At 42.0% G+C, this 10,036-nt stretch overlaps 1 long non-coding RNA gene across 1 annotated transcript; it reads right to left on the bottom strand.

The window, feature by feature from the left end:
- Positions 1 to 7,753: 7,753 nt before the first annotated feature.
- LOC130402765 (uncharacterized) lies at positions 7,754 to 8,464 on the bottom strand. Its single transcript, XR_008904038.1, has 3 exons — positions 8,365 to 8,464; positions 7,918 to 7,956; positions 7,754 to 7,764 (listed from the first exon to the last, which is right to left on the bottom strand). It is a non-coding gene; the product is annotated as an uncharacterized LOC130402765 (long non-coding RNA).
- Positions 8,465 to 10,036: the final 1,572 nt, after the last annotated feature.

Here is a 10,036-nt window from a genome sequence, read left to right as displayed (position 1 = left end):
GCTACAGAGAACATGGTTTGTGTTGAAGCTCAACTGGAGGAAGATGCCCTGTTTTACACTTGAGAACTTATAAGGGTGAGCAAGAGGAGAAAATCCCACAGTCCTTTTGCATAATTCAATGAGGTGTCAGATGTTGGTTGAGATGCTACGTGTCATGGGACATAGGAATCACAGATCCTTTACACATTTTTGCATTTTCTTACAATGTGTACGTTTATTTACACAATATTATTATAATCATCATTAATAATATTGTTATAAGGCTGTTTAAAGATCTAAACTTCTGTCAGCCTACCTTTTTAGTTATTTAACAAAATGTTGTTTTCTATCTTTTGATTAAATTGTATATTGTATTGTAATGTATTTTGCTTAGAAAGGCAATTTACTGAGTGAAATAACCCGGAAGTATCAAAGTGGCATGACCTTTTTTTATTGAGGTCGAGAAAAGAGGTTAAGAAAGTACATAAGATGTACCTTTTTTGACGTTGATCTGTCCTGGTGAACCTAAAACTTTCCGAAGATGGTCTACTAAGCGCACATGTTAAGATGATTTGCATACTCTGTGTTGCTTCATGCAGGCTATATAACGCAGAGAAGAATATGTAACTTCATTGCCAAGGATGAAATAAAAGTATAGGCACAAAGGTGAACGGAAATGGTTGTCACATCGTGAATGGTTTCTCAAGTTCAACCCTCTGTCCATTCATATTTATCGACATGAATCCCAGTTATGACATTAATATGATTGTATGACATAATTGTCCTGCCACAAGGAATTGTGGGACGGCATTAGCTACTTTCCCTTCCTAAAGGATGGTCCAGCGTACCCTATACTCGATATACTCAATAAGAAAGGAAGCATTGAAGCCTTCTTCCTTATCATTTTATTCTACCGTAGCCCAGCAGCTACTGTATTATAGACAGGGCCGGCCCTGTCCACCTGGGGGCCCTAAGCAGGATAATTTTGGGGCCCTGCTTTGCGGTTGATAGAGTAATTTTGCCACAGAGAACAAGCAACTGTATGCATTAGAGGTAAGTGACCTCAGCCATTATAGTTTCAAATTTAATAGTATTGTCAGTGACGGCTGGTGGTGATTTTGGGTGGGTGGGCTAACGAATGCATTACATTTATCAATACTTCACAGGGCTCCAGACGCCATGAGGTCATGAAGTGTGAATGATTTTTAAAGAAGAATAAGGTGTAGAGAAATGCGTGTCTTTTAGGGATGCAAATTATCGAGTAATTCATTAATCGATAGTTGTTTCATCTTATCGATCGATGATCGATTAATTGATAAGCGGCAATTCTTCTGAGAAGCTGAATTTCCTTCTGAATGTGACACATTTAGGTGGTAATTCAACAATGTCGTTTAGTTGTTGTACTTTAAAATACTTCCACATATTGTGCATTTGGCGTCTTTGTCGTCATTAACCAACTTAAAGTGGCTCCATACTGCACTCCGTTTTGCCCTCTTCATCGTGTCAGTGTCCCGCTTTTCGCTTGTCTTGTCCTGCTTTGCTTGTGTTCCCGCTTGTGTTCCCGCGTGTGCGTCAAGTACGTCTGGCGTCAAGCGCGCCCTCACGTGGACGGGTGGGGAATTACGGGTTAAAAACGCGATTAATTGCAAGTAATTTATTTTTATCGAGTAATCTCTTATCGACGATCAATCGATAATCGATTAATTGTTTGCATCCCTAGTGTCTTTATTTGAAGCACAATTATAAATAAAAAGAAAAATAAGGTGTTTAAAGTGCTTCACTGAGCTGAAATTGAATATTTCGAACTAAACCATTAAGCAAAATACAAATTTTTTTGTGCTTAAAGTATTAAACAATTAAAATGTTTACCGGTCTCCCTTTGGGCAAAATGCGGCTGTAGACGATCAGACACTCTTTGGTAGAGACGTCTGTGTCGCCGTCAATCATGAAGGACATGTATGTGGCGTTTCCAACGTCCGCAGCTGTCTTTTGCTTTAAGGTGTCGCCTATTACCGCAATGAATTAATTAATAATTTCGGATTTAAATTTGGTGAATGGCAACTCCTCTTTGGCAATGTTGTATGCAACATTACATTTGATCATTTTCGATTCCTTAGAGAACCTTATTGTTACTGCCTGTCGCTGAAATGCAGCTGGGAGAGGGGCAACTTTCTCTACACACTTGTCACGTCATGTTGGGTTATTTAGACATATGCTTTTTTAATATTTTGATACGAAACGTTGTTGACCAGCTTACAAATGCACTATTACCGGCCATATTCTGACCGCACTCCTGACAGTAAAAGCAGTGCGTTCCGTAATGCACTGCGTGATAATCAAAAGTTATATAGATGAGTCAGCATTTAATTAATTTGTGTGACAGAAACAACTAAATTTCATGGATACATTTGAAGTTTTTCCAATTATTTAAATAAATAAATTATGATGATGTTTAAAAACACATACTGCACATAAGCCATGCTGCACTTGCGCTACTGTGCTGTGATTGGTCGAAGGTCACTGTACTGCAGCTATTTTACTAGCTGCCCAAGATCGGCCTTTGGGCTAAACTAATTTAGCCCAAATGGGAAGCATTTGAAGGGGGGGCGTCAGGGCACCTGTCAATCAAACGTCAATGGAAGCTTACGCTACTGTGCTTGGGCTAAATGAAATTAGCCCAAATGGGGGCGTGTCACGACACCTGCCAATCACAATGAAATGCCCGCTAACGCCCCGTGCCCACTACATGCGTCCGTTGCGTTATCCCCATTGACTTTAATGGGGACGGACGAGCAATGCATTGTGGATCCGTACGTTCCGTTGGAGCCTTCGGCTCAGTCAAGAAGTTGAAAAATGTTCAACTTTTTGGCAGCGACGGATCCGTCATCCAATCAGATCGCTGTACGGTTGCTGATTGACACCCCGCCCTCATGAGTAAAATCCTCAGTTTGTCGATGCTCATGCTAATGATCATGTGTTTTTCCCCGCGTGTGATTTGTTGACCATTATGTTAATTTTGATGTGCCAGTCCCCGGACGTGATTGGCTGCTGCATCGGAGGGCCGAGGATCCGGGAGGATAAAGCACGGGCGAGCTCAACATCCACGGCAGCTGGCCTTGGATATGAAGCTTGCCATATTGGGTCTTCGAATGGTTATTTGTTGGTTGATCGAGGTTCTTGTTAATTGCTACACGGGAACTTATCCCATGCACTGGGCTAAATAAACAAATAAACAACTTCCAGTCAACCAAAGACATCTGGTTTTATGTCGCCACCCCTTCCCCTAGCGGGGGACGTTCGCGTATGCAAATTTAAGCACTGTGACGCGACTCGGGCTCTGACGATACTTCATGGAAAGCGGGTCATCTTGCATCGCAACAAGCAGGAAGTAGCGGGAAGAACCCGATTTGATTGGCTGACGGATGCATCTGCAAAGACTACTCCCCCATCAGTCAGCCACGCCTTCCCACATCAGTCAACGGACGCATGTAGTGGGCACGGGGCGTTACGCTACTGTGCTTGGGCTGAATGACTTCAGCCCAAATGGGAAGCATATGAAGGGGGCGTGTCACGATACCTGTCAATCAAAATTGAATGGAAGCTTACGCTACTCCGCTTGGGCTGAATACATTTAGCCCATTCACAGGAAAAAAAACAAGATCTATCATTTATCCTGGGTTTTTCTGTCACTTTTTGGTGCTGTTGCTGCTTTAGGTTCTACCAACATATAAAAAAATATGTTCTAAGGTTTTTAATATTTTTTCATTTTTACTGTAAAGTGTAGGGAGGGCTTAGCCCTGTTAGCCCATTTATACCAGCTGTCCCTGAGTATTGTGCATCACCTAATATTGCTGCCACTCAGCTATCGCTAGCTAGCGTCTGTTAACCTACTTTGCTAGCTTGCTACGTATTACTAGCTAACATAACTTCACTGATAACCTACACGAATGCAAATGTAAAATGACCAGTGGTTTTTTAATGGGCCAGATGCTCTCAGGCAATATTTGCAGAGCCCAGCACCTGCAGGAGAAAAGACACCTGATCCTTCATGTTCACTGTCTCTGAATTTAATACAACTAGTACTATTGTTGCTGTTTTTGCCATAATAAAGTCTAGACGAGTCAAATTCTAATGCTGCTTCAATTTGGTGCATAGAAAAGCCAGATACAACTGTTTGTAGTGGTACGCACAGTATCCATAATAGGACTTTTGTCTTGTAGTTTGAGTGTATAGTTAATCCAGTGTATGGGTCATAAACTGGAAACATTAAATTGTCCTTACAGTGTGCTCAAGAGCTTTTGCACAGTTTATGGAGTTCATCTATTGTCATGATTCGTTAAATATCAATGAACATTCTTTGTAGCATTTTTGTACTTGCAATTTATTAGACTTGATCCTTTTTGCTTATTTATTAAGAGTTAATTTCATGAAAATATTCTTGAGCATCTTCAATTTATGCATGGAGGTTGTTTATGTATGTTTATGTATGCATATAAGTTATTTCAAGTAATTAAAAAGAAAATGTTCTGAAACTTTTCCATTGTTTGTTGTCCATTCATCACACATTGTTAAAATGCAACGTCTAGTGGGGTGAAAAACTGCTAAGCAAAGTAAAGGTAAATCATTGAATATGTGTCTTCAGGGATGTTTAGTATAGTCAATTAACAGGGCAACGCTCCTTTAGCTATGGGAACTTTTATTTTAAAGGGCTAGAACTGGCCCATGGGGAAAGAGCGGGAGAGAGGCAATGTCGGACAAAGATAGCGAGCTTTGTTTAGCTTTGTCATGAACCGTATCGTCGTCATCGCGGTTGCCAGTTTGGGATCAGTCAAGCAAGCGCCTGCGCTGAATCAAACATCATGTTCCTTGTTTGTTCCCCTCTCAGCAACACCGAGCATTACATTAACAACATGTTTAGGGTTGCCAGGTCAGTCGGAATAAGGTCATTTTAGGTTATCATGAATATGAGCTGTATGTTTATAATGTTTAATTTCTTGTTAATTAAATTGCTTTGTGTATAAAAAAAGGAAAGGATAAATTACAGCGCTCTTGGGGGCCCCCTGGCGGTCGGGGGCCCTATGCGGCCGCTTAATTTGTGTATAGGGAGGGGCGGCTCTTATTATAGATAGACTGCATAGAGCCTCAGCTGGAAACCAAAAAGTGAGAGTGGTTTTTTCGGCTTGTTTCCCGTTAGGGAGACTTTATAGTGAAGTTCTAATCTAATAAGTGTATTTCTACAGTGGACAGTCTGTACAGTATTGATTTGAATCTTTCCAAGTTTGTGTTCGCCAATTAGGAGCTTAAAGATATATGCCCCTAGCAACATGATTGGTCTCACAAATACGGAGCAAAAGAAAGTTAAATGCCACTGTTTATGTGTGGTTGTGTGTGTGGTTGATGGCTGGTTCAAGCAGCCTCACCTGGCCGAGAATGGGTCGGTGTGCGTGTGAGGCTGCACACCTGTTGAACATTGAGTAATCAGTGTGCACAGGTTTAACCAGCAATCTCCTGACAGCCACCACCCAGCACCAGCCTTTTTCCCCCAACAGTGCAGTCCAACGGAGGAGGCAGCAACAGCAACCGCAACCGCAACAGCAACAGCAACAGCAACAGGCAAACGTCTGTGGCTAGCCTCCCTTGAAATCAGCCTGGAGCAGCCCAGGCCATACCACATTTCTGCCAGCCTGTACGTCAGCCCAGGACCCCATGCTCCATGAGGGAGTTGGGGTAAGGCCCTTTTGCCCTGGGAGAAGGTGGTCCTCCCGCATGCTGTTTCCGGCCCTCGTGAAGCTACCACCAACACCCAGTTGAACCTTAACTCTGCCCGTCCAGACAGCCCTGCAACGTCCACCGAGAACTCGACCAGTCAAGGCAGCAGCCCATGCCTCTCGTCGTCTCAATGAAGGAGGGGAGGGTGGGTTGGCGGTCACCCTGGGGAGGTTTTGGGACTGTTTCTTTTTTTTTTTTTTTTTCGATATGGTAAACCTGAAAAGAGTCAGTTGATTGAGTTGGGTAGCGTAACCCTGGTTGAGTTTATGTGTAGTATTTTGGATGGGGGGGTGCACCATTGTGATGTTCATTCACCGTAACTTATATAATAAAATGGAATCTTACACCACGATCACACTGCATCATTGCCGAGGTGCCCAATAAAAGTCACCTAGATGGAGTGTAGCAGCCATCAAGGTGATGTGTAGCAATGGACCTTGTTACAGCCATGTGATTTGGGGGCCCCCTGGCGTGCACCGGGCCCCCAAAACAGCGTTTAAACACACCCTTACTGACGCTATGGCAAACGACTTGCCTACATTGCTTATGACTGGAACTTATTTGTTATTTTAGTAAAATTAGGAAATCTTTAAGTACCAACAATTGTTTTAGTCAAAACTTTTTTGGGGGAAAATTAACCAGTACAAGTTTAAAAACGTTTGTGGGCAACGGTCCAGAAAATCCAAAACCACCAAAGTCAGTAATGTAAATCATTCTTGATATTAAAATGTGAAGCATATTTCCCTTGCTGCCATATTTAGTCTCGCACCTGGTGTCTTTAATGCACCACTGAAGCGACCAAGTTTCACTTCTGCTTTTCAAGAGGCTTTTTTAGGCCTGTGGGGATGCTTTATGGTCCTGCCTGCTCAGCCCTGTCCTCCGCTAACGGGTTCAAACAGCGCTCCTCCTCCTCCTCTTCTACCTAAAAATACGCCAGCTTGCATGAATTCAAGAATATGGAACGCTTAATAGTTATCTTTAGGTTACTGATTTAAAAGAGGGAGATTAAATGATGTAACTCATCTATTGCGGCTTTATTGGTCGGACAATTGAAAACATAAAAACATTTCTGAATTCCTTTCTCATGTTTCTCTGTATTTTTTCCTTTTTTTCTTTCTATGCCTCTAAACGGGTCCCGGTGTGATGTGTGTTTGCTGTGGCCTGTAGAAGGTGGTGTCACAGTAAGCGAGGGAAAAGCGTTCCTCCAGATACTTTGACCTATTTTGGAGCATGTGATCTACTTACATAATAATGCAAGAATGGCTTTATAGTGACTGGGTCTGAATTCTGTGATCTGCCTTTAGCAGAAACAGAGTTCAGTAGCACGCATACGTTTTATTTACAACGTAGCCGGTTGTATAGGTAAATAAATGTACATGAGAGCCTGGTCAAAAATAAAGTCTATTCCATGCATGTCAGTCAAATGTCAAAGAAATATAAATCATTTGTTACACCAATGCCATCTATGCCTACCTCAAATTTATTCACTAACAGATTACACTTCTTTTTGTAAAATTAGGTCCTTGCCCTATCACATATTAATGTAAGTGAAGCAAATCATTAATGCTTAATGAAATATTAAGTTTTATACCCCTTCTGCCCACTTCCTGTCCAGGGACACCGTTTTGGCCGTTATTTTTATTTTGTTTGAGAGAGCTGTGAAACAACAGCTGCAGGTTCATAGGCTCACCTGGGTTGGTAAAAGTACACCAAAGTGAGACATCAGATCCACAGTCACAGAAGAAGTACAATCAAGATACAGTTTTTAATTTGGCTGTATACAGGAAAGAGGCAAAAATGAAGCACAATGCAATTCAGAATATGCGTCTCTGGATTGACACAGGATTATCCAGAGTTTAAGTAATTACACAACAGTTCATGGCAAAGGATTGATAATCATACAGTGAAAGTGGCAGAGCTATGAGACACCCAGGCTACTGTAATCAATGATGCCTATGGCGTTTGGTGCAAAACAAGCAATCAAATTTATATCAATCCAGACATCTTACATTATCCCTTTTTTGGAACACAATACAGATATCATACAAAGTCCTTTAGTAGCAGCATACTTTAGTGTCCACGTGACCTACTAATGAGAAATGTATAACATTAAACCACATATTAGAACATTGGACATAGGTCTAATGCTCTATTCCACTTTTCCCTCACCTGGTTAGGTTCTTGGCAGGAGGGGCAGGGCCTAAACTTCTTTCGAGCCATGATGAAATTTACACAACACACACACACACACACACACACACACACACACACACACACACACACACACACACACACACACACACACACACACACACACACACACTATATTTTTTAACAAAGAACAGATGAAGAGATTTCAGAGGCAAAAAGGCTGGCACACAGAAAATAACACACACACACAAGATTTGATTATTATAAAATCGATTATTTCCTTAAATGCTATCTTAATTTGAGCAGAATTGATTGAGCAGCTAGACCACTTATATCCATCTCTATCCCATGTATATTTAACAGTTCACTTTAGAGATTGTCAACAAACAAAACATAACTCGATAATTTTTCATGTGTCATTTTCTAATTCGCATTTTTGTAAGCCAAAGTCAGAGCTGTACTTACAGCTGAGTCCAGAAGCGCAATGATCCTGGCGCATACATTGACGGCATCGCTGATGATGGACTTGATTGGCCAACAGAGATACACAAAGTGAGAATATTCAATGATATAGTTATTATTACATCATCATCATCATCATCATTATTATGATTTGTTTTACCTTACGTTACCTATACCAGAGCTGAATACAATTGTGAAAGATTAAAGTAACCTAAGGTTAGGGAAGAGGATGAGGGCCACACTTTGTTCTCAGAATTCTGACTTTAAAGTCAGAACTACGGGTACCATTAACCGGTTTGTTAATGGGAGACCAAAAGGTGAGTGAAATTGGCACCAAAACAACACATGTTCCAGTTTCACTCAACTTTTGGTCTTCCATTAACGAAATGGCTTCTTCTGGAACCACTCGAACCCGCAAGAAGTCGCTAAAGGAATACATCTCGGCACAAGTAGGCTAGGGCTACTGGCTACTCTGCGTGTGGTTTCCTGCTACTGCATGAAGCAAAGTGTCTCTCCCACAGAGGTTGGTCCTTACAGGTACCCGGAGTTCTGAGATTAATGTCGGTATTCTGAGATTGAAGTCAGAATTCTGACTTTTTTCTCAGAATTCTGAGAATAAAGTCAGATTATTTTTTTTCATGTGTGGCCGTAATCCTCTTCTGTTTAAGGTAGATGGCTCTGATGGTCTGCATATATTTTTTTTAGATCATGTCAAACAAATCAATAGTTGCATAACGTGACGGCATCACCGTTGATGGACATTGATTTCCTTTCGTGTATCCGACGGTGAGGCATTAACATGATTGTCTGACGGACCCCCACGGCGAAAATCAACGCAAAAGGTACACATCTTTTGTCGGAATTTGAGGCCAGGGATCCATGGCCATGCGTCACACATTTGATAGTCTCGCAAAGCCAGACCAAACTACAGCAAGTAGAATGGTCTGGAGCCACGCTACCTCGAGCCGTCTATCCGTGGGGAAACTGGGCGGGCCTGTTTTTATTTCTTTAAACCAATCACAATCGTCTAGGGCGGGGCTAAGCCCGGGAAGCAGCAGCGGTGTCCATGCAAAATAGAACATCTTTCTTCCTCAGCAAATGCTGTAAGCAAATCTTTTGCAGTTCTTTGCAATTTTCGACGGAAAGAGCCAAACATGCCAACTTTACAGCGCCGTCAAAGTACTCAAAACTCGCCATACTGCCTAGTTTCCGAGTTTGAGGGGGAGCACAATACGGGAACGCCAGCAACCGGAAGGGGAGGAGTCGCGGCCAAATCCGACGCTAGGCAATAGACGCTGTCCACTTCCGTTCAGCCAGACTACACATTTGACGAGTAGGGAGTGAGACTGTGTTGTTCTGTGAGACTGGGTTAGTTGTACAACCTGGTCCTTAATGTACTTACTTATTATATGTCATATTTAGTTATAGTGCTTACTTATGTAGCATGTTAACATATCCATCTTTGTTGAATACGGGGGATGGGTTAACCTAGTGATTGTTGGTGCTTTGCACTTGGTGCTATGAACATTCTTATTGTACTTTACGGCTGCCGTCCAATGTGTATGTGATTCTGTATGCAAATCCAGCTGGGTCTTTCCCTTCCGATGATTGGTCCCCTCCCTACTTCCTGGATCCCATCGAAGCTACCAATCGGGAGTCTCCAATCAAGCCAGCT

Source organism: Gadus chalcogrammus, chromosome 2 (assembly GCF_026213295.1).
Source record: "Gadus chalcogrammus isolate NIFS_2021 chromosome 2, NIFS_Gcha_1.0, whole genome shotgun sequence".
Taxonomy (NCBI): Eukaryota; Metazoa; Chordata; class Actinopteri; order Gadiformes; family Gadidae; genus Gadus; species Gadus chalcogrammus.
The sequence above is the reverse complement of the archived record's forward strand: the minus strand, read 5'-3'. Positions and strand labels throughout refer to the sequence as shown.